Raw genomic sequence first — 23,962 nt, 5'->3', positions numbered from 1 at the left:
TTATACGGGTTTCTTTGGAGATCCACCTTGGGTTAAGTGTTCTTTGGAGATCCACCTTGGGTTAAGTGACTCTTGTTGTTTCTTTATACGGGTTTCTTTGGAGATCCACCTTGGGTTAAGTGTTCTTTGGAGATCCACAGTGTTCTTTGGAGATCCACCTTGGGTTAAGTGTTCTTTGGAGATCCACCGTGGGTTAAGTGTTCTTTGGAGATCCACCTTGGGTTAAGTAACTCTTGTTGTTTCTTTATACGGGTTTCTTTGGATAATAATATTTCAGAAAGGCTTCCCTTAAAGGTTCCCCACGTTGTAATTCCCCCGCCCGGGTTAATATGGGTTTCTTTGGATAATAATATTTCAGAAAGGCTTCCCTTAAAGGTTCCCCACGTTGTAATTCCCCCGCCCGGGTTAATACGGGTTTCTTTGGATAATAATATTTCAGAAAGGCTTCCCTTAAAGGTTCCCCACGTTGTAATTCCTCCGCCCGGGTTGATGCTGTGTTTATTATCCGACCACCACACCTCTGCATCTTTTTGTAACACATATGTCGCACACGCCACCTTATGGGTTGTTTGCACGTTTGGAGCAACTTCGAGGTGTCGCACACGCCACCTTATGAACTGCATCTCTTTGTAACACATATGTCGCACACGCCACCTTATGTTCATCAGGGCATCTCATTGATTCAAAGGTTGTTTGCATGTTTGGAGCACACGCCACCTTATGTTCATCAGAGCATCTCATTGATTCACACGCCACCTTATGTTCATCAGAGCATCTCATTGATTCAAAGGTTGTTTGCATGTTTGGAGCACACGCCACCTTATGTTCATCAGAGCATCTCATTGATTCAAAGGTTGTTTGCACGTTTTGAGCACACGCCACCTTATGTTCATCAGAGCATCTCATTGATTCAAAGGTTGTTTGCACGTTTTGAGCACACGCCACCTTATGTTCATCAGAGCATCTCATTGATTCAAAGGTTGTTTGCACGTTTGGAGCAACTTCAAGTGCAACTAGGCACGTGNTAATTTTCTGTCTCGCCTCATTGGTGATGCGGACCAGTTCGGGTCCTACAAGTTCTCGTTCTCCTACTTCATCCCAGCACAATGGGGATCTACATTGTTTTCCATACAACACTTCAAAGGGTGCCATCCCGATGGTTGCTTGGAAGCTGTTGTTGTAAGAGAATTCCATTAAGTGTAGTTTAGTGTCCCAACTCCCTATTAAATCCATAACGCATGCCCGAAGCATGTCTTCCAGGATTTGGTTTAATCGTTCCGTTTGGCCATCCGTTTATGGGTGGAAGGTGGTGCTAAAGTCGAGGCGGGTACCTATTGCCTTTTGGAGTCTTTTCGCCATAGAGGTAGTGTCACCAAATTTTTAACGCGAACACCACTGCTGCCAGCTCCAAATCATGTGTAGGATAGTTTTTCTCGTAATCCTTTAGTTGGCGTGACGCATACACAACAACCTTGCCATATTGCATCAGTACACAACCTAACCCCTTTTTGGATGCATCACTGTAAATCACGTATCCCACAGAACTCTCTGGAACTGTGAGCACTGGGGCGGATACTAGTCTTTGTTTTAGCTCTTGAAAGCTGGCCTCACAAGTATCATCCCAAACGAAAGGTACACCTTTTTTTGTCAATTGGGTGAGAGGCGTGGCTATTCTAGCGAAGTCCTGGACAAACCTTCGATAGTAACCCGCCAATTCCAAGAAACTTCGTATCTCGGTGATCGTTGTTGGGCGTTTCCACTTCGTGACAGCTTCTATCTTATTGGGGTCCACAAAAATTTCGTCTTTAGTTACTACGTGCCCTAGAAACGAAACTTGTCGTAGCCAAAATTCGCACTTGGAGAATTTGACATACAACTTGTTCTCCCTTAAAATAGTTAAGGCTTTGCGAAGGTGCTCTTGGTGTTCTAGGTCCATTTTCGAGTATATCAAGATGTCTTCTATGAACACGATCACAAACGAGTCTAAGCACTCTTTAAATACTCGGTTCGTTAATTCCATAAATACCGCTGGGGCATTGGTGAGACCTAAAGACATCACCACAAACTCGCAGTGGTCATATCTGGTTCGAAAGGCTATTTTTGGTATGTCTTCATTTTTAATCTTAATCTCATGATATCCTGATCGAAGATCTATTTTAGAAAACACTGTTGCCCCTCGCAGTTGGTCAAATAGGTCTTCAATACGGGGTAACGGGTATTCGTTCTTTACGTCCTCTTGTTCAATTCCTTATAATCAATGCATAAACGCATTGAGCCGTTTTTCTTTTTGACAAACAACACTGGCACACCCCAAGGGGACACGCTAGGTCGAATGAAGCCTTTATCTAATAGGTCTTGCAGTTGTGATTTAAGTTCTTTTAATTCTGCTGGTGTCATGCGGTACGGGGCCTTAGAGATGGGTCCCGTTCCTGGTTCCAGTTATATTCCAAAGTCTACCTCCCACGATGGAGGGATCCCTAAGAGGTTCTCTAGGAAGACATCCATAATTTTGTTTACTATGGACACTGTATCTATGAGTTTTTCCTTTCCTTTTGTGTTTACTGCACAGGCTAGAAACGCCCACCCCCCTTGTTGTACCAGGCGTCTCGCTTTCATCATCGATATTATTTTTGGGGTGGTACCTGTGGAGGTTCCTTTAAACTTAAAGGTAAGTCCGTTGGGAGGTGTGAATATCACCTCTTTCTTATGGCAGTCTATGCTAGCAAAGTTTTCGGCTAGCCAGTCCATCCCTAGTATGACGTCAAAGTCCATCATATCTACTACCTTTAAGTCTACGTGGATGGTTTGTCCAGCTATTACCACTTGTCCGTCCTTTACTTTATTTTTGTAACTAAGTCTACCCCTGCTGGGTACCGACCGACAATACATGCATTAAGGGTTCTATACGAACCCTGCTTGTTTAACAAATGGTAAAGCAACAAAGGAATGGGTAGAACCAGAATAAAAAAATATCAACGCAAAGTGTCCTAGTATAGAAAGCATACCTGCCACCACGGTGCCAGGTGTTTCTGCCTCTTTACTGGTCGTTGCATATGCCCTGGTCTGTGGGCAGGATTGTATGGTGGGCTCTTAGATGACCGGTCCTCTAAGGGGTTCCCTTGGATTTTCCGAGCTCCTTGTAAGGCAAGTTCTGGCCACATGACTTGCATGACCACTGATATAACACATACCTGAGCCCCGCCAAACATCTCCCAACATGTTGTTTTCCACAGTTATGGCACAAAGGCTTCTCCATTGCTAGGTATCGAGCTATTAGGGGTGGAGCAGGTGGCCTACTCTGATATCGAGGTCTCTGGAGGGGTGGTTGGAATTTTGTGGTTTCGACCTCGATAGGGGGTTTCCTCCCTGTGACAACCGTTGGCTCCGTTTTCTTTTCCTCTGGGGGGTTCCTCTAGGGCCTTGGCCGTCCTTCGGGCCTCTTCATAGGTTTTTGGGTTAAAGGCCTCTAACATGCGGCGAGTCTTCATAGGTTTTCTGTCTGTTTCTCTTCAGTGTCAGCTAATGACGGTGCAAACCTTCTCAATCTCATGAAGTCCTGATCATACTGATCCACCTTGGGTTAAGTGGTTAAACTCTTGTTATTTCTTTATACGGGTTTCTTTGGAGATCCACCTTGGGTTAAGTGGTTAAACTCTTGTTGTTTCTTTATACGACCTTCTCAATCTCATGAAGTCCTGATCATACTGATCCACCTTGGGTTGAGTGGTTAAACTCTTGTTGTTTCTTTATACGGGTTTCTTTGGAGATCCACCTTGGGTTAAGTGGTTAAACTCTTGTTGTTTCTTTATACGACCTTCTCAATCTCATGAAGTCCTGATCATACTGATCCACCTTGGGTTAAGTGGTTAAACTCTTGTTGTTTCTTTATACGGGTTTCTTTGGAGATCCACCTTGGGTTAAGTGGTTAAACTCTTGTTGTTTCTTTATACGACCTTCTCAATCTCATGAAGTCCTGATCATACTGATCCACCTTGGGTTAAGTGGTTAAACTCTTTTTGTTTCTTTATACGGGTTTCTTTGGAGATCCACCTTGGGTTAAGTATTCTTTGGAGATCCACCCTTGGTTAAGTGACTCTTGTTTCCTTATACGGGTTTCTTTGGAGATCCACCTTGGGTTAAGTGTTCTTTGGAGATCCACCTTGGGTTAAGTGACTCTTGTTGTTTCTTTATACGGGTTTCTTTGGAGATCCACCTTGGGTTAAGTGTTCTTTGGAGATCCACCTTGGGTTAAGTGACTCTTGTTGTTTCTTTATACGGGTTTCTTTGGAGATCCACCTTGGGTTAAGTGGTTAAACTCTTAGTTTTTCTTTATACGGGTTTCTTTGGAGATCCACCTTGGGTTAAGTGTTCTTTGGAGATCCACCTTGGGTTAAGTGTTCTTTGGAGATCCACCGTGGGTTAAGTGTTCTTTGGAGATCCACCTTGGGTTAAGTAACTCTTGTTGTTTCTTTATACGGGTTTCTTTGGAGATCCACCTTGGGTTAAGTGGTTAAACTCTTGTTGTTTCTTTATACGGGTTTCTTTGGATAATAATATTTCAGAAAGGCTTCCCTTAAAGATTCCCCACGTTGTAATTCCCCCGCCCGGGTTAATATGGGTTTCTTTGGATAATAATATTTCAGAAAGGCTTCCTTTAAAGGTTCCCCACGTTGTAATTCCCCCGCCTGGGTTAATACGGGTTTCTTTGAATAATAATATTTCAGAAAGGCTTCCCTTAAAGGTTCCCCATGTTGTAATTCCTCCGCTCGGGTTGATGCTGTGTTTATTATCCGACCACCACACCTCTGCATCTTTTTGTAACACATATGTCGCACACGCCACCTTATGGGTTGTTTGCACGTTTGGAGCAACTTCAAGGTGTCGCACACGCCACCTTATGAACTGCATCTCTTTGTAACACATATGTCGCACACGCCACCTTATGTTCATCAGGGCATCTCATTGATTCAAAGGTTGTTTGCATGTTTGGAGCACACGCCACCTTATGTTCATCAGAGCATCTCATTGATTCAAAGGTTGTTTGCATGTTTGGAGCACACGCCACCTTATGTTCATCAGAGCATCTCATTGATTCACACGCCACCTTATGTTCATCAGAGCATCTCATTGATTCAAAGGTTGTTTGCATGTTTGGAGCACACGCCACCTTATGTTCATCAGAGCATCTCATTGATTCAAAGGTTGTTTGCATGTTTGGAGCACACGCCACCTCATGAGGACTAGAACTTGAGTCTAGCGCCTTAGACCACTCGGCCATCCTGACTACATTTTAATAAGTCCCACATTGGTTGAAGAGGGGAATGAACCATTCGTTATAATGGTGTGAAAACCTCTCACTAATAGACGCGTTTTTAGACTGTGAGGCTGACGGCGATCCATAACAGGCCAAAATGGAATATATCTACTAGCGATTGGAGAGGGTGAGGAAGCATTTCTTTTAAGGGTGTGAAAAAATCTTCTTAGTAGACGCATTTTAAAACCGTGAGGCTGGTGGTGATATGTAATGCACAAAAGTGGACAATATCTGCTAACGGTGGGCTTGAGATATGGTATCAGAGCTAGTCACCAGGCGGTGTGCTAGTGAAGACTTTGGGCCCCAAGGTGGTGGATTGTGAGATTCCAAATCGATTAGAGAGAAGATGAAACATTTCTTATAAGGGTGTGGAAACGTCTCCCTAGTAGTCTGTCAGCGAGGACGCTGGGAAACCTCTCCATAGTGATGCGTTTTAAAACCATGAGGCTGACGGCTATATGTAAGGAGCCAAAGCAGACAACATCTACTAGTGGTGGGCTCAGAATACTTTAAATAATTGGCTGGAATAGCTCAGTTGGTTAGAGCGTGTGAATGATCCCACATACACGAGAGGTAAGCTTTATACGCTTGAATAACGTCGTGTGTCGTCAGAATCCAGATTCAGTTTTTAGGTTTTAAGAAGCTCATAGATGTGTCATTTTAGGCATCTACAAGCCACGAGACTTCGTGAAAGAGAAGCAGAGAGTCCAATAAAGAGTTATAGGAGGAAAACGATGAGAAAGAACAATAGAAATGTTTGGTTTTATGTCATAAAACTCATAGTTTGTAAACAAAAACATATTCTATTTTCAATAAAGTTATTATTGATGTTTATTCAGTAAAGATTGTTATTGAATAAAGTAAATTTTACGATCATTAATCTAAAAAGATGATCATAGTTTAGCTTTTTTCTTCACTCTCTTTGGCTTATTATTTATATCTCTAAACATCACCATTTATTGTAAATAAATTAAAGGTAAAAAGAAGATTTAAGAAGTTCACATTTCATTTAATGATATAACCCAACCCAACCATGGTTAACGTAAAAGTCTCACCATTTATTGTAACTAAATTAAAGGTAAAAATAAGATCTAAGAAGTGCACATTTATTTAATGATATAACCCAACCCAACCCAACCATGGTTAACGGTGAAAGTCATTCATTTTCTTCCCTAGCCACTAGACTAATACACAATAATTTGTATTGTATCAAAAGTGGGATTTGAACCCACACCCTCTCACGTGGACCAAAACTTAAGTCAGGTGCCTTAGACCACTCAACCATCCTAACTACTTACTAATAGATCCCACATTGATTGGAGAGGGGAATGAACCATTCCTTATAAGGGCGTGGAAACCTCTCACTAATAAACGTGTTTTAAAACTATGAGTCTGACGACGATCCATAACTGGCCAAAATGGAAGATATCTGCTAGCGATTGGAGAGGGTGAGGAAGCATTTCTTTTAAGGGTGTGGGAAAATCTTCCTAGTAGACGCATTTTAAAACCGTGAGGCTAGTGGTGATACGTAATGCACCAAAGTGGACAATATCTGCTAATGGTGGGCTTGAGATATGATATCAGAGATAGTCACCTGGCGATATGCCAGCGAAGACGCTGGGCCCCCAAGGGGGTGGATTGTGAGATTCCAGATCGGTTCAAGAGAAGATGAAACATTTCTTACAAGTGTGTGGAAACCTCTCCCTAGTAGACTGCCAACAAGGACCTGGGAAACCTCTCCATAGTAGATGCGTTTTAGAACCATGAGGCTGACGACGATACGTAACGTGCCAAAGCAAACAACATCTACTAGTGCTGGACTCGAAGAATTTTAAATTATTGGTTGGAATAGCTCAGTTGGTTAGAGCGTGTGGCTGTTAACCACAAGGTTGGAGGTTCAAACCCTCCTTTTAGCGTTGGTGATCATTTGTTCTTTATGAGTGTCTTGATAATATTATTGTCTTACATATTATATTGAATCATAACCCTTGAATTGTGTTATAAGATGTTGAACACCACATTCCTGATAGCCTGCTTCAATCTCCATCTTCCATAAACTGAAATCTTGTCATCGTGGTAAATTTTGCAAAGAAGATGCCTTGTGCTTCCGCTGTTTTATGGTCATGGTATTATGTTTTACCCCAAACAGTGGTTGGTTCGTGAAGACCTCGGATCCTTTCCATCTTGATGGTGGTGTGGTATTATGTTTTACCCCAAACAGTGGTTGGTTCGTGAAGACCTCGGATCCTTTCCATCTTGATGGTGGTGCAGTATTATGTTTTACCCCAAACAGTGGTTGGTTCGTGAAGACCTCGGATCCTTTCCATCTTGATGGTGGTGAATTTCACCTTGTTAGGATCACACTACACACACAGTAGTAAGAAAATGCAAGAAAGAAACAGTGAGTCCAACAAAGAGTTAAAGGAGGAAAACGATGAGAAAGAGACAAAGATCCATTAGTTTGACACAACACAACCCAATTGTAATAGCCAATCTATTTGTCAAAAGCGGGATTTGAACCCACGCCCTCTCACGAGGACCAAAACTTGAGTTTGGCACCTTAGACCACTTGGCCATCCTGACAACTTATTAATAAATCCCACATTGGTTGGAGAGGGGAATGAATCATTCCTTGTAAGAGTGTAGAAACCTCTCACTAATAGACGTGTTTTAAAAGTGTGAGGCTGACGACAATCCAAAACAGGCCAAAAAGGAAGATATATGCTAGCAGTTGGAGAGGGTGAGGAAGCATTTCTTTTAAGGGTGTGAAAAAATCTTCCTAGTAAACGCATTTTAATACCTTGAGGCTGATGGTGATACGTAATGCGTCAAAGTGGACAATATTTGCTAATGGTGGGTTTGAAATATGGTATTAGAGCTAGTCACAGGCGGTGTGCCAGCGAAGACATTGGGTCCCCAAAGGGGTGGATTGTGAGATTCCAAATCGGTTGGAGAGAAGTTGAAACGTTTCATATAAGCGTGTGGAAACCTCTCTTAGTAGACTGCCATCAAGGACGCTGGGAAACCTCTCCATAGTAGATGCGTTTTAAAATCGTGAGGCTTATGACGATAAGTAATGAGCCAAAGCAGACAACATCTACTAGTACTGGGCTCGGACAACTTTAAATAATTGGTTGGAATAGCTTAGTTGGTTAGAGCGTGTGACCTTAACCACAAGGTTGGAGGTTCAAACCTTCCTTTATAGCTTTACTTGATATATCTTTCTACTATTACAAAACTCACACCTATAATGACCAAACTCGACGTTGAAACGTTTGGTTCACGACACAAAAAAAGACCATCGACGATCCAACATACACGAGAGGTAAACTTTAGTTAGTTGTGCTTGAATAACGTCGTGTGTCGTCAAAATCCAGATTCAATTTTTAGTTTTTAAGAAGTTCATAGATGTGTCGTTTTTGGCAGTAGAGAGTCCAACAAAGATGAGTCGGGCGAATAAGACGAATCTGTCGAATCTAGACCCGAATCCGGATCTGGGTTAAACTCAAACCCACCATCGACGATCCAACATACACGACAGGTAAGCTTTATATATGCTTGAATAACGTCGTGTGTCGTCAAAATCCAGATTCAATTTTTAGTTTTTAAGAAGCTCATAGATGTGTCGTTTTTGGCATCTACAAGCCACAAGACTTCGTAAAAAAGAAGTAGAGAGTCCAACAAAGAGTTAGAGGAGGAAAACGATGAGAAAGAATGTTGGAAATAGCCATAGAGAGGAAAGAGATGAAAACCAGAAAATCGCGTTGAGTCGGGCGAATAAGACGAATCTATCGAATCTAGATCCGAATTCGGATCTCGGTTAAACTCAAACCCACAACCCACTTTCAATCCATTGGTTCGGTCCAACACACACTCACGACCCAATTATAATAGCCAACCCAACCCAATGTTTGCAGCCTAGCTCAGCAGCCTAGCACCCACGATCCCACGTCTACCCATCCAACCCGCAACGCCTGTAGCCCAAAACCTGACAGTCCATGGCGAAGCCCAATTACCTAAGATCCATCTACAATAGCCCAGCACCCATGCCGCGACCCAGTAATCGTCCCTTGACCCGCACGTCGACCCAATTTAGCCTGCACAAGGGTCAGCGCCTTATTGCGCCACACGTCAACTTACAACAAAAACAACCCCTCGGCTTCACAACTCAGCATGGCTGCGCATAGTCCTTATGCTTAAAACGCTCGGTTTGCCTATTCTGACATTGACTCCTACAATTTTTTACCCTCTCGAAGCTAATTTGACCAAAATTAAGATAAATAAGGCCAATATGATGCACTTTTTCATGAATTCAAGTTCAACTACATTATAAATGTGAAATGTTAATGAAATGAAATGAACGCTATAATAGGAAAGGACAAACGGTAATGTTTGGAGAAACTTCGAGGAACGAAAGCTTAGCAAATCCGAAAGTAGAGAAATGCCGGCGAAGGCCAACCAAGTAAATAGCCTTACTATAGGATAGAGTAGGCAATTGTTTGACGTATGACAACACGTGCCTAGTTGCACTGACACGTGTCCTTTATTCTTTATTAATATGATGCTTGACATATGATGTATGATGATGTGTATGAGTTATATGATTACGTTTGATGACGTTTTATGATGTGTTGACGATGTATGCTAAAACGATGATCATAATTTAGCTTTTTTCTTGACTTTCTTTTTCTTATTATTTATATCTCAACCTCACGATTTATTGTAATTAAATTCGAAAAGGTAAAAAGATTTCTAAAAAGTTCTGATCATTTCATGATAACAACCCAACCATGGTAATAAGTAGATGTTTTCCATTTTTGCTAGCCCATTAGAGTAACACAATAATTTTAATTGTGACAAAAGTGGGATTTGAACCCATGCCCTCTTACAAGGACCAAAACTTGATTTTGGCACCTTAGAACACTCCGTCATTCTACAACTTTTTAATAGATCCTATGTCGGTTGGAGAGGGGAATGAACCATTCCTTATAAGAGTGTGGAAACCTCTCTTAATAGACGCATTTTAAAACTGAGGTTGATGGTGATCCATAAGAGGCCGAAATGGAAGATATCTGCTAGTGGTTGAAGAGGGTAAGGAAGAATTTCTTTTAAGGGTGTGGAATAATCTTCCTAGTAGACACATTTTAAAACCGTGAGGCGGATGGTGATACGTAATGCGCCAAAGTGGACAAATTTTCTAGATGGTCTTGAGCTGTTATAAATGGTATCATAGTTAGTCACCAGGCAGTGTGCCAGCGAAGACGCTGGCCCCCAAGAGAATGGATTGTAAGATCCCAAATCGGTTAGAGAGAAGATGAAACATTTCTTATAAGAGTGTGGAAACTTCTCCCTAGTAGACTACCAACGAGGACGCTGGAAAACCTCTCCATAGTAGATACATTTTAAAACCGTGAGGCTGACGGCTATGCGTAACGAGTCAAAGTAGACAACATTTACTAGTGGTGGGCTCGAAAAATTTTAATTAACAGGCTAGAATAGCTCAGTTGGTTAGAGCGTGTGGCTCTTAATTACAAGATCGGAGGTTCAAACCCTCCTTCTAGTGAAGGTAATCAAGTGTTCTTCCTAGATAGCGTCAATCGAATCGATCCTTGAGCTTCCATTGCTTCATGGTCATGGTAAAGATAATCTAATCTTCCTACCAATATATATAGCTTTATACGCTTGAGAAATGTTTGGTTAGATAATCTTCCATAACCATCTACCATTATATAGCTTTCCCACTTTATGTCATTTAGCATATATATAGCTTTTCTATGTATAATCGTCAACTAAGCTATAAATAAGCAGTAGACTCCATGATATGAACCAAGAGACATCATTCATACAATATACTTCAATGAAGATGTGAGATTAGAGTAATTTAGAGTTATTATTTTTTAAGACATTTTGGCTAATTATGGTCATTAAGTATGAATGTTACAAATTTTGGTGGGTTACAATTTAGAGTAATTTAGAGTTATTGTATTTTAAGACATTTTATTTACTTTAGGTTACATTTACATAATGGCTAATTATGGTCATTAAGTATGAATGTTACAACTTTTGGAATGCCTTTAATAGTTTCATTTTGAGGCTTATAAAGCCATGTATGTTGTATTTGTAAGGTAGATTTGGAAAATATATATAAAAGGAGCATTTGTGCTTTCTTTAGCCAATGGCCAAGTTTCTTTGTAATTCTATGTAGTTTAGGTTGCATGTAGAATCATTCAAGCTCGACATGATCAATCTTGCTTGTGGAGTGATTCGAATCTCAAACAAGTGTTTGAGATATTTGATCAACAAGAATCATTCAAGCTAGACATGATCAATCTTGCTTGTGGAGTGATTCGAATCTCAATCAAGCGTTCTTCTTGTCTTGAGATATTCGATCAACAAGGTAATCCGAATCTTATTCCCCTTGTATTGATTCCTTATCTTATCACTCCATAACCTAGAACTCACACCTACAATGACCAAACTCGACGTTGAAACGCTTGGTTCATGACACAAAAATACCACCGATGATCCCACATAAACGAGAGGTAAGCTTTATACACTTGAATAACGTCGTGTGTCGTCGAAATCCAGATTCAATTTTTAGGTTTTAAGAAGCTCATAGAGGTGTCATTTTAGGCATCTACAAGCCACGAGACTTCGTGAAAGAGAAGCATACAGTCCAACAAAGAGTTACAGGAGGAAAACGATGAGAAAGAACATCAGAACTGTTGGGTTTTATGTCATAAAACTCATAGTTTGTAAACAAAAACATATTCTATTTTCAATAAAATTATTATTGATGTTTATTAAGTAAAGATTGTTATCGAATAAAGTAAATTTTACAATCATTAATCTAAACCAAATAAACTAAGAACACTCTGGCTATAGTATGATTACTTGAACTATACGTAGAGACATAAGAGTGGATCAAGTTCAAGTATATAGTCAAAATGATCTATAGTACAGGGATAAGGCTGAGTACCTTATCTTGGGGACACTATTGATGCGGCCCACTTTTATATATGATATAAACAATGTGATCACTAAATTGTACATGTGGGACATGTGAGTTGGGCCGTCCTATGCAATGAGTATTGCATAAGATAACACCATGAAGAAAATCACTTTAACTTTATAATGTCGTTTATTATTGATACTTATTTTTTCATTCAATGTCCTAGGTAACTCGATCTTAATCCTGAGTTTACTATGAACTCTTGTTTATTTGAAATTATCCTTAGATTTTTATGAGTGAGAATGGCTCGAGTTCGCCGACTCAATAAGCCTCAAATTTCAGGGGTAAGACTAAGTGAATAGCTGGGGACATAGGGTGCAAGATGAAATTCACTCCTACCCACTTTTAGGGATAGTAGAGAGGTTGTTCCCTTAAGTACTGACTCCATGTCTTGAACAAGGGGTCACACCCTCTCATTGGCCTAAAAGGGATTCGGTTTACTGGTTGGACCACAAACCAATTGTTCATCAGAGGATCAGTGGGACATAAGGAACAAGAAGTAACTTCAAGGGTAATACGGTAAATTGACTCATCTCTAGTTACAAACAACCTGTGAAGGATCGACTTACTAATCATGGTTATATCAAATGGATAGAGATATATCTATAGTGAGGGGAGTGTAACTACTAGGCTATAGTGGAGTGTCCTAGTAGTTAACGAATGTTGGTTAACAAGGTTAATGAGTTTACCTGGTTAATCTCGGATCGTTGGAGCCTATGATCTATAGGTTCATTAGGTCCCCCCTGCTAGCTCATATCAGACTAATCCATATAACAATGTGACGAGTGAGTTCGAAGTGTTCGAATTCAAATTAGGGAATACGCATTAAATATATATAATATATTTAACCACATTTTTATTTTAATTACGAATTAAACAAAAAGAGAGAATTTGAGATATTTAAATAAGATTTAAATATTTTAATTATGAATAGGGATTCATAATCAATATGTGCTGGAATTGATTGGGATTGACATTTGAATTAATGTTAAATATTAATTAAAATGTTTAATTAATAATTTAATATTACTTTAATTTAAAATTAATTATTGAATTAAAACGGAGAAAGTCAAAAGGTTGACTTCACATAATGGAAAAATCCTAGTTTGAGTGGAATATTGAGTGTCAATATATAGTTTAACCAAACTTCATGTTTGTCACATATCCAACAAATTTGAGTGGAATTTTGAATGTAAAAATTTGGTAATCTCAAATTTGCATGAGCATTCAAATATAACTCTCTCTTCACATATACTAAATCCCTTCTAAGTTTAGTCACTCAACAGATTCCACAATCCCGGTCTAACGCCGAAAAATAGTAGAGAAGACACTAGTGGTGGTTCGAAACCGGTTCATGAAGAAAAAAGAATTTGAACTACAGAAGTTTAGTACTCAAACTTCTTGAGTTTTAATGCTTATGAACATGCATGCTAATTTACTATAATCGACGTACTTAGAGTGCCTAAGATCCAAATTACTTCCGCATGTGTTATATTAACACCATCAAGAAATAGCCGCAGAGAGGAGAGAGATGAAAACTAGAAAATCACGCTGAGTCAGGTGAAGAAGACGAATCCGTCGGATCTAGATCCGAATCGAGATCTGGGTCAGACTCTAACCCACAACCCACTACCAATCGATTGGTTCGGTCCAACACTCGCTCACGACCCAATTATAATAGCCAACCCAACCCAACGTCTACAGCCTAGCTCAGCGGCCCATCACCCGCGATCCCACGTCTGCCCATCCAACCCGCAACGCCTGCAGCCCAAAACCTGACAGTCCATGGCAAAGCCAAATTACTTAAGACCTACAGGCAACCTCCCAGCACCCAGCCTGCACACGCGTCAGCGCCTTATTGCACCACACGTCAACTTGCAGCAAAAAGAATCCCTCAGCTTCATAGCTCAGCTTGGCTGCGCCTAGTCCTTAGGCTTAAAATGCTCAGTTTTGGAATTATGACACCGACCCCTACGTTTTTTACCCTCCCAAAGCTGATTTGACCATAATTAAGATAAATAAGGTTAATATGATGCATTATTTCATGAATTCAAATTATACTACATTATAAATATGAAATATTCATAAGTAAGATAGATAAGGGCAGTATGATGCACTATTTCATGAATTCAAGTTAAACTACACTAATGTGAAATGTTAATGAAATGAACGCTCTGATAGGAAACCCACCGATAACGTTTGGAGCAACTTCGAGGAACGAAAACTTAGCAAATTTGAAAGTAGAGAAATGCCAGCTGAGGCCAACCAAGTAAGTAACCTTACTATAGGATAGGCTAAGTTTGATGTATGACAAAACGTGCCTAGTTGCACTGACATGTGTCCTTTATGCTTTATTAATATAATGTAGGACATATATTGTATGATGTATTGATTGACGATGCATGCTAAAATGATGCTCATAGTTCACATCACCATTTATTGTAATTAAATTCGAAAGGTAAAAGATCTCATAAGTTCATATCATTTGATGCTAAATAAAGATATTTTTAAACAAAAACACCACCCCCCAACCATGGTGGTAGTAGTACATGTTATCCATTTTAACAAATGCTTATTAACAATAATTTGAATTGTGTCAAAAGTGGGATTTGAACCCATACCCTCTCACGAGGACCAAAACTTGAGTTTGGCACCTTAGACCACTCGGCCATCCTGACTACCAATTAATAGATCCCACATTGGTTGGAGAGGGGAATGAACCATTCCTTATAAGGGCGTGGAAACCTTTCGCTCATAGACGTGTTTTAAAACTTTGAGACTAACGGCGATCCATAACAGGCCAAAATGGAAGATATCTGCTAGTGGTTGGAGAGGGTAAGGAAGCATTTCTTTTAAGGGTGTGGAATAATCTTCCTAGTAGACATATTTTGAAACCGTGAGGCTGATGGTGATACGTAATGCGCCAAAGTGGACAATATCTGCTAGCGATGGTCTTGAACTATTACAAATGGTATCATAGCTAGTCACCAACAGTGTGCCAGCGAAGACGCTAGGCCCCCAAGGGGGTGGAATGTAAGATCCCAGATCGATTAGAGAGAAGATGAAACATTTCTTATAAGAGTGGAAACCTCTCCCTAGTAGACTGTCAACGAGGACACTGGTAAACCTCTCCATAGTAGATGCGTTTCAAAACTGTGAAGCTGACGACTATACGTAACGAGCCAAAGCAGACAACATCTTGTGGGCTCGAAAAATTTTAATTACCTGGCTGGAATAGCTCAATTGGTTAGAGCGTGTGGCCCTTAACCACAAGGTTGGAAGGTATTTGAAGCATATTGACAATCCCTATAAATATGTTGAACACGTTCTTGGATAGCGTCAATCGGATAAATCCTAAGACATGTCGATCCTTGAGCTACCATTGCTTCATGGTCATGGTATCTAGCTTTACCCCCAACAAGGGTGTGTGGCTTTACCTCCAACAAGGGTTCGTGAAGACTCCATAACCTAGAACTCACACCTACAATGACCCCAACAAGGGTGTGTGGAAATTTCTCCCTGGTAGATTGCCATCGAGAACGCTAGGAAACCTCTCCATAGTAGGGTGCATTTTAAAATCGAGAGATTGACGGCGATACGTAACGAGCCAAAGTAGACATCATCTACTAGTGTTGGGTTCGGACAATTTTAAATAACTGGCTGGAATAGCCTAGTTGGTTAGAGCGTGCGGCTTACCACAAGGTCGGAGGTTCCAAACCCCCCTCCCTTTATAGCTTTTACTTGATATCCTATAATGACCAAACTCGACGTTGAAACGCTTGGTTCACGACACAAAAAAGACCATCGACGATCCAACATACACTAGAGGGTAAGCTTTATATGCTTGAATAACGTGTGTAAATCGCGTTGAGTCGGGCGAATAAGACGAATCCGTTGGGTCTAGATCTGAATCATCTAGGTCAAACTAAAACCCACAACCCATTGCCAATCCATTGGTTCGGTCCGACACACGCTCACGACCGAATTATAATAGCTAACCCAACCCAACGTTTGTAGCCCAGCATCTATGCCGCGACCCAGTAATCGTCCCTTGAACCAATTTAGCTTGCACAAGGGTCAGTGCCTTATTGCGCCACACGTCAACTTATAGTAAAAAGAACCCCTCGACTAACGACAACCGGTAACGTTTGGAGCAATTTTGAGGAACGAAAGCTTAGCAAATCAGAAAGTAAAGAAATGTCGGCTAAGGCCAACCAAGTAAATAGGCTTACTATAGGATAGACACTAGGCACGTGTCCTTTATTCTTTATTAATATGATTTTTGATATATGATGTATGATGATGTGTATGAGTTATATGATGACGTTTGATGATGTTTTGCGATGATTATGATGTGACGATGTATGCTAAAATGATGATCATAGTTTAGCTTTTTTCTTGACTTTCTTTTGCTTATTATTTATATTGTGTCAAAAGGAGAATTTGAACCCATGCCCTCTTACGAGGACCATAACTTGAGTCTAGCACATTAGACCACTCAGCCATCATAACAACTTTTTAATAGATTCCATATCAGTTGGGGAGGGGAATGAATCATTCCTTATATGGTTGTGGAAACCTCTCTCTAATAGACGCATTTCTTTTAAGGGTGTGGAATAATCTTCCTAGTAGACACATTTTAAAACCGTGAGGCTGATGGTGATACGTAATGCACCAAAGTGGAAAATATCCGCTAGCGATGGTCTTGAGCTGTTACAAATGGTATCATAACTAGTCACCAGGTAGTGTGCCAGCGAAGACGCTGGTCCCCCAAGGGGGTGGATTGTAAGATCCCAGATCGGTTAGAGAGAAGATGAAACATTTATTATAAGAGTGTGGAAACCTCTCCCTAGTAGACTTCCAACGAGGACGCTGGAAAACCTCTGCATAGTAGATGCGTTTATAAACCGTGAGGCTGATGGTTATACGTAACAAGCCAAAGTAGACAATATCTACTAGTAGTTGTCTCAGAAAATTTTAATCAACTAGCTGGAATAGCTCAGTTGGTTAGAGCGTGTGGCTGTTAACCACAAGGTCGTAGGTTCAAACCCTCCTTCTAGCGATGGCAATCAAGTGTTCCTTACGATTTACTGAGTATCCAACTTTTACCCCCAACAAGGGGTCGGAGGTTCAAACCCTTGCTGCTAGATCCTAATTAAGTGTTCCTTACAATATAAACAACTTGATCACTAAATTTTACATGTGAGTTCGGGTGTCCTATGCTCATTGCATAAGATCAGACCATGAAGAAAATCACTCACTTTATAATGTCGTTTACTATTGAAACTTTTTTTTTTCATTCGGTGACCTAGGTAACTCGATCTTAATCCTGAGTTTACTATGAACTCCTGTTTATTTGGAATTATTCTTAGATTTACATGAGTGAGAGTTTCTCGAGTTCGCCGACTCAATAAGCCTCCCATTTCATGGGTAAGACTAGGTGAATAGCTGGGGACATAGGGTGCAAGATGGAATTCACTCCTACCCGCTTTTAGGGATAGTAGAGAGGTCCCCCTGTTAGCTTATATTAGACTAAACCATAGAACAGTGTGACGAGTGAGTTCGAATTCAAATTAGGGAATATGCTCTAAATATATACACTATATTTAATCACATTTTTGTTTTAATTGGGAATTAAAGAAAAACAGAGAATGGGAGATATTTAAATAAGATTTAAATATTTTAATTATGAATAGGGATTCATAATCAATATGTGCTGGAATTGATTCCGGTTGACATTTGAATTAATGTTAAATATTTATTAAATTGTTTAATTAATCCTTTAATATTACTTTAATTTGAAATTAATTATTTAAATTAATTGTTGAATTAAAATGGAGAAAGTCAATATGTTGACTTCACTCAATGTAAAAATCCATGTACGAGTGAGTGTCAATATATGGTTTAACCAAACTTGCATGTTTGCCACATAATCGAACAAATTTGAGTGGAATTTTGAGTGTCAAAATTTGGTAATCTCAAATTTGCATGAGCATTTAAATATGACTCTATAAATGGAGTCACGGTACATGAAACCTTCTTGGAAAAAAACCTTCACAAAATCCATCACAAACTCTCTCTTCACATATATTAAATCCCTTCCTAGTTTAGTCACTCACCGAATTCCACAATCTCGTTCTAAGGCCGAAGAATAGTAGGAAAGATACTAGTAGTGGTTTGAAATCGGTTCGTGAGGAAAAACAAATTTGAACTACAAAAGGTTAGTACTCAAACTCCTTTGAGTTCTAATGCTTATGAACATGATAACTAATTTACTATAATTGATGTACTTAGAGTGCCTAAGATCCAAATTGCTTCTGCATGTGTTGTATTAACACCATCTTTGAGTTCTAATGCTTATGAACATGCTAGCTAATTTACTATAATCGATGTACTTAGAGTGTCTAAGATCCAAATTGCTTTCGCTTGTGTTGTATTAACACCATCAAGAAATAGCAGCAGAGAGAAGAGAGATGAAAACTAGAAAATCGCGTTGAGTCGGGCGAAGAAGACGAATCCGTCGAATCTAGATTCGAATCCGGATCTGGGTCAGACTCTAACCTACAACCCACTGCCAATCCATTTGTTCAGTCCAACACACGCTCACGGCACAATTATAATAGCCAAGCCAACCCAATGTCTGCAGCCTAGCTCAGTGGCCCAGCACCCGAGATCCCACGTCTGCCCATCCAACCCACAACGTCTGTAGCCCAAAACCTGACAGTCGATGGCGAAGCCAATTACCTAAGACCCACCTGCAATAGCCCAGCACCCATGTCGCAGCCCAGCAATCGTCCCTTGACCCGTGCCACGACCCAATTTAGCCTGCACACGCATCAGCTTCTTATTGCGCCACACGTCAACTTGCAGCAAAAAGAACGACTCGGCTTCATAGCACAGCTTTGTTGTGGGTATTCCTTACGTTTAAAATGCTCAGTTTCGCAATTATGACACCAACCCCTACGTTTTTTACCCTCCCGAAGCTGATTTGACCATAATTAAGATAAATAAGGGCAGTATGATGCACTATTTCATGAATTCAAGTTAAACTACATTATAAATGTGAAATGTTAATGAAATGAAATGAACGCTCTAATAGGAAACGACAACCGGTAACCTTTGGAGCAACTTCGAGGAACGAAAGCTTAGCAAATCTAAAAGTAGAGAAATGCCCGCTAAGGCCAACAAACCAAGTAAGTAGCCTTACTGTTTTGTTCACTCTCTTTTGCTTATTATTTATATGGAAACATCACCATGTATTGTAATTAAATTCGAAAAGGAAAAAAAAAAGATCTCAAAAGAAGTTCATATCATTTTATGATATAACCCTCCCCCAACCATGATAGTAGTAGATGTTATTCAATTTCACTAGCCATTAGACTAACACACAATAATCTGAATTTTGTCAGAAGGGGAATTTGAAGCCACGCTTCTTACGAGGACCAGAACTTGAGTCTGGCGCCTTTGACTACTCGGCCATCCTGACTACTTTTTAATAGATCCTACACTGGTTGGAAAGGGGAATGAATCATTCCTTGTAAGGGTGTGAAAACCTCTCCCTAATAGACGCATTTTAAAACTGTGAGGCTGACGACGATCCATAACAGGGCAAAATGGAAGATATCTGCTAGCGATTGGAGAGGGTGAGGAAGCATTTCTTTTAAGGGTGTGAAAAAATCTTCCTCGTAGACGCATTTTAAAACCGTGAGGCTGGTGGTGATACGTAATGCACCAAAGTGGACAATATCTGCTAACGGTGGGCTTAAGATGTTACAAATGATATCATAGCTAGTCATCAGGCGGTGTGTCAGCGAAGACGCTGGCCCCCAAGGGGGTGGATTGTGAGATTCCAGATCGATTGGAGAGAAGATGAAAAATTTCTTATAAGGGTGTGGAGATCTCTCCCTAGTAGACTGCCAGCGAGGAATCTGGAAAACCTCTCTATAGTAGGTGCGTTTTAAAATCGTGAGGCTGACGACGATACGTAACGAGCCAAAGCAGACAACATCTACTAGTGGTGAGCTCGGACAATTTTAAATAACTGGTTGGAATAGGTCAAATGGTTAGAGTGTGTGTCTCTTAACCATAAGGTCAGAGGTTCAAACTCTCACTAGTGATGGCAATCGTTATCTATTGTTCAGGTTCAAACCTTCCTTCATTTCCATACTGATTCGTGAAGATTTTTATGGAAATCGGATCATGGAACTTCTCAATTCCAATCTTTGAATATATTAAAAAACGTCCATAAATCTTCACAGATCGTGGCTTCTCAATTCCAATCTTTGAACTTTTCATCTTCATTTTGCCTAGCTCTGATACCAGTTGTTAGGATCGCACACCAACGCGTTCCACCACAGGAGTTCATGAAGATCAATTCCAATCTTTGAACTTTCCATCTTCACAGATCGTGGAAAATTTCGCCTAGCTCTGATACTAGTTGTTAGGATCACATGGCAACGCATTTCCACCACAGGAGTTTGTGAAGATCAATTCCAATCTTTGAACTTTCCATCTTCACAGATCGTGGCAAATTTCGCCTAGCTGTGATACCAAATGTTAGGATCGCATGGCAACGCACACACTCAATCTAAAATAAAATGCAAGACTACTAGTTGTTAGGATCGCACGACAATACATTCCACCACTGCTTCGTGTTCATGTTACCCCAACAGGGGTTCGTGAAGATCTTTTTGGTAAAAATAATCTTCAATCTCCATCTTCCATAAACCAAAATCAGATCGCTTCGTGTTCATGATATCATGCTTTACCCCAACAAGGGTTCATGAAGATCTTTCTAGTAGAAATAATCTTCAATCTCCATCTTCCATAAACCGAAATCAGATCGCTTCGTGTTCATGATATCATGCTTTACCCCCAACAGGGGTTCGTGAAGATCTTTCTGGTAAAAATAATCGGATCTATCGAACTTATCAATTCCAATCTTTGAACTTTCCATCTTCACAGATCGTGGCAAATTTCGCCTAGCTCTGATACCAGTTGTTAGGATCGCACGACAACGCACACACTCGATCTACAAGAAAATGCAAGACTCTGACTAATATATTTATATAGTTTAGTTTAGTTTACTATATATAGTTTTACCACATATAACTATTTACTATATATAACTATCAACACTCTTTACTATAGATTCATTATATTAGATAATGCACTTTTTGTTCCTGAAATGAAAAGAAATCTAATATCTATCTCTTATTTATTAGAACAATTGTATAAAGTATCTTTTGAAATCAATGAAGTGTTCATTTGCAAAAGAGGTATACATATTTGTTCTGCAAAACTAGAAAACAACTTATATATGTTAAAACCGAGCGAAACAAAAGCTATTTTAAATACTGAGATGTTTAAAACAGCTGAAACTCAAAATAAACGACAAAAGATTTCTCCTAATACCTATCTTTGGCACTTAAGACTAGGCCACATTAATCTCAATAGGATTGAGAGATTGGTTAAAAGAGGACTTCTAAATAAGTTAGAAGACAATTCTTTACCTCCATGTGAGTCTTGTCTTGAGGGTAAAATGACTAAACGATCATTTTGCGAAAAACGTTATAGAGCCAAAGAAACCTTAGAACTCGTGCATACAGATCTCTGTGGTCCAATGAATGTCAAAGCACGAGGAGGGTATGAATATTTCATCAGTTTTATTGATGATTATTCAAGGTATGACTATCTTTACCTAATGCATCACAAGTCCGAAGCTCTTGAAAAATTCAGAGAGTATAAGACTGAGGTTCAGAATCTATTAGGTAAAACTATTAAAACACTTCGATTAGATCGAGGAGGAGAGTACATGGATTTAAGATTTCAGGACTATATGATAGAACATGGAATAAGGTCTCAACTCTCAGCCCCTGGTATGCCTCAACAAAATGGTGTATCAGAAAGGAGAAATAGAACTCTATTAGACATGGTTCGGTCTATGATGAGTTTCGCTCAATTACCCGATCCGTTTTGGGGATATGCAGTGGAGACTGCTACATACATTTTGAACATGGTTCCTACTAAGAGTGTTTCAGAAACACCTTATGAGTTATGGAAAGGGCGTAAAGGTAGTTTACGTCACTTCAGAATTTGGGGATGTCCAGCACATGTGTTGTTGCAAAATCCCAAGAAATTAGAACGTCGTTCAAAATTATGTCTATTCGTAGGATACCCCAAAGAGACGAAAGGTGGTTTGTTTTATGATCCTCAAGAAAATAGAGTGTTTGTATCAACGAACGCTACATTCTTAGAGGAAGACCACGTAAGAAATCATCAACCTCGTAGCAAACTAGTATTAAGTGAGATTTCTAAAGAAGCTACTGATAAAACAACAAGAGTTGTTGATCAAGCTGGTCCTTCAACCAGAGTTGTTGATGGAGGTGACACTTCTGGTCAATCACATCCTTCTCAAGAGTTGAGAATGCCTCGACGTAGTGGGAGGGTTATAACTCAACCCGATCGTTACTTGGGTTTGGCAGAAACTCAAGTCATCATACCTGATGATGGCGTTGAGGATCCATTGACCTATAAACAGGCAATGAATGATGAGGATAGAGATCAGTGGATTAAAGCCATGAATCTTGAAATGGAGTCAATGTACTTCAATTCAGTCTGGGAACTTGTAGATCAACCGGATGGGGTAAAACCTATTGGTTGCAAATGGATCTATAAGAGGAAACGAGACCAAATCGGTAAGGTACAGACCTTTAAAGCACGACTAGTAGCAAAGGGTTATACCCAAAGAGAGGGGGTGGACTATGAAGAAACCTTCTCTCCTGTTGCTATGCTTAAATCAATAAGAATACTCTTGTCTATTGCCACATTTTATGATTATGAAATTTGGCAAATGGATGTTAAGACAGCTTTTCTAAACGGCAATCTTGAAGAGAGTATCTATATGGCTCAACCAGAGGGGTTCATTGAACAGGATCACGAGCAAAGGGTTTGCAAGCTTAAAAGATCCATTTATGGGTTGAAGCAAGCATCTCGATCCTAGAATATAAAGTTTGATACTGCGATCAAATCTTATGGCTTTAAACAGAATGTTGACGAACCTTGTGTTTATAAAAGGATAGTCAACTCTACAGTAGCTTTCCTGGTGTTGTACGTTGACGATATCCTACTCATTGGAAATGATGTGGGATTTCTGACTGACATTAAGCATTGGCTAGCGACACAATTCCAAATGAAAGATTTGGGAGAGGCTCAGTTTGTTCTTGGAATCCAAATTGTTCGGAATCACAAGAACAAAACACTAGCATTGTCTCAAGCATCGTACATCGACAAAATGTTGATTCGATATAAGATGCAGGACTCCAAGAAAGGATTATTACCTTTTAGGCATGGAGTTCATTTGTCGAAGGAAAAAAGTCCTAAGACACCTCAAGAAGTTGAGGATATGAAACACATTCCCTATGCATCAGCGGTCGGTAGTCTGATGTATGCCATGCTATGTACCCGACCCGACATATGCTATGCTGTGGGAATTGTCAGCAGATATCAGTCCAATCCGAGACGTGCTCATTGGACTGCCGTTAAGAATATCCTCAAGTATCTTAGGAGAACGAGGGGCTATATGTTAATGTACGGTGCTAAGGATCTGATCCTTACAGGGTACACTGACTCAGATT

The 23,962-nt window shown here is 40.0% G+C and overlaps 4 non-coding genes across 4 annotated transcripts; 3 read left to right on the top strand and 1 right to left on the bottom strand.

Annotated features, from left to right (window-relative positions):
• Positions 1–7,156: 7,156 nt before the first annotated feature.
• Positions 7,157–7,230, top strand: TRNAN-GUU. Its single transcript has one exon. It is a non-coding gene; the product is annotated as a tRNA-Asn (tRNA).
• Positions 7,231–7,813: 583 nt separating this feature from the next.
• TRNAL-CAA lies at positions 7,814–7,897 on the bottom strand. The gene has a single exon. It is a non-coding gene; the product is annotated as a tRNA-Leu (tRNA).
• Positions 7,898–10,803: 2,906 nt separating this feature from the next.
• TRNAK-CUU lies at positions 10,804–10,877 on the top strand. Its single transcript has one exon. It is a non-coding gene; the product is annotated as a tRNA-Lys (tRNA).
• A 6,437-nt stretch (positions 10,878–17,314) lies between these two features.
• TRNAN-GUU lies at positions 17,315–17,388 on the top strand. Its single transcript has one exon. It is a non-coding gene; the product is annotated as a tRNA-Asn (tRNA).
• The last annotated feature ends 6,574 nt before the right edge of the window (positions 17,389–23,962 follow it).

This window comes from Cucurbita moschata, unplaced genomic scaffold, assembly GCF_002738365.1.
Source record: "Cucurbita moschata cultivar Rifu unplaced genomic scaffold, Cmos_1.0 Cmo_Scf00073, whole genome shotgun sequence".
NCBI classification, from domain to species: domain Eukaryota; kingdom Viridiplantae; phylum Streptophyta; class Magnoliopsida; order Cucurbitales; family Cucurbitaceae; genus Cucurbita; species Cucurbita moschata.
The sequence above is the reverse complement of the archived record's forward strand: the minus strand, read 5'-3'. Positions and strand labels throughout refer to the sequence as shown.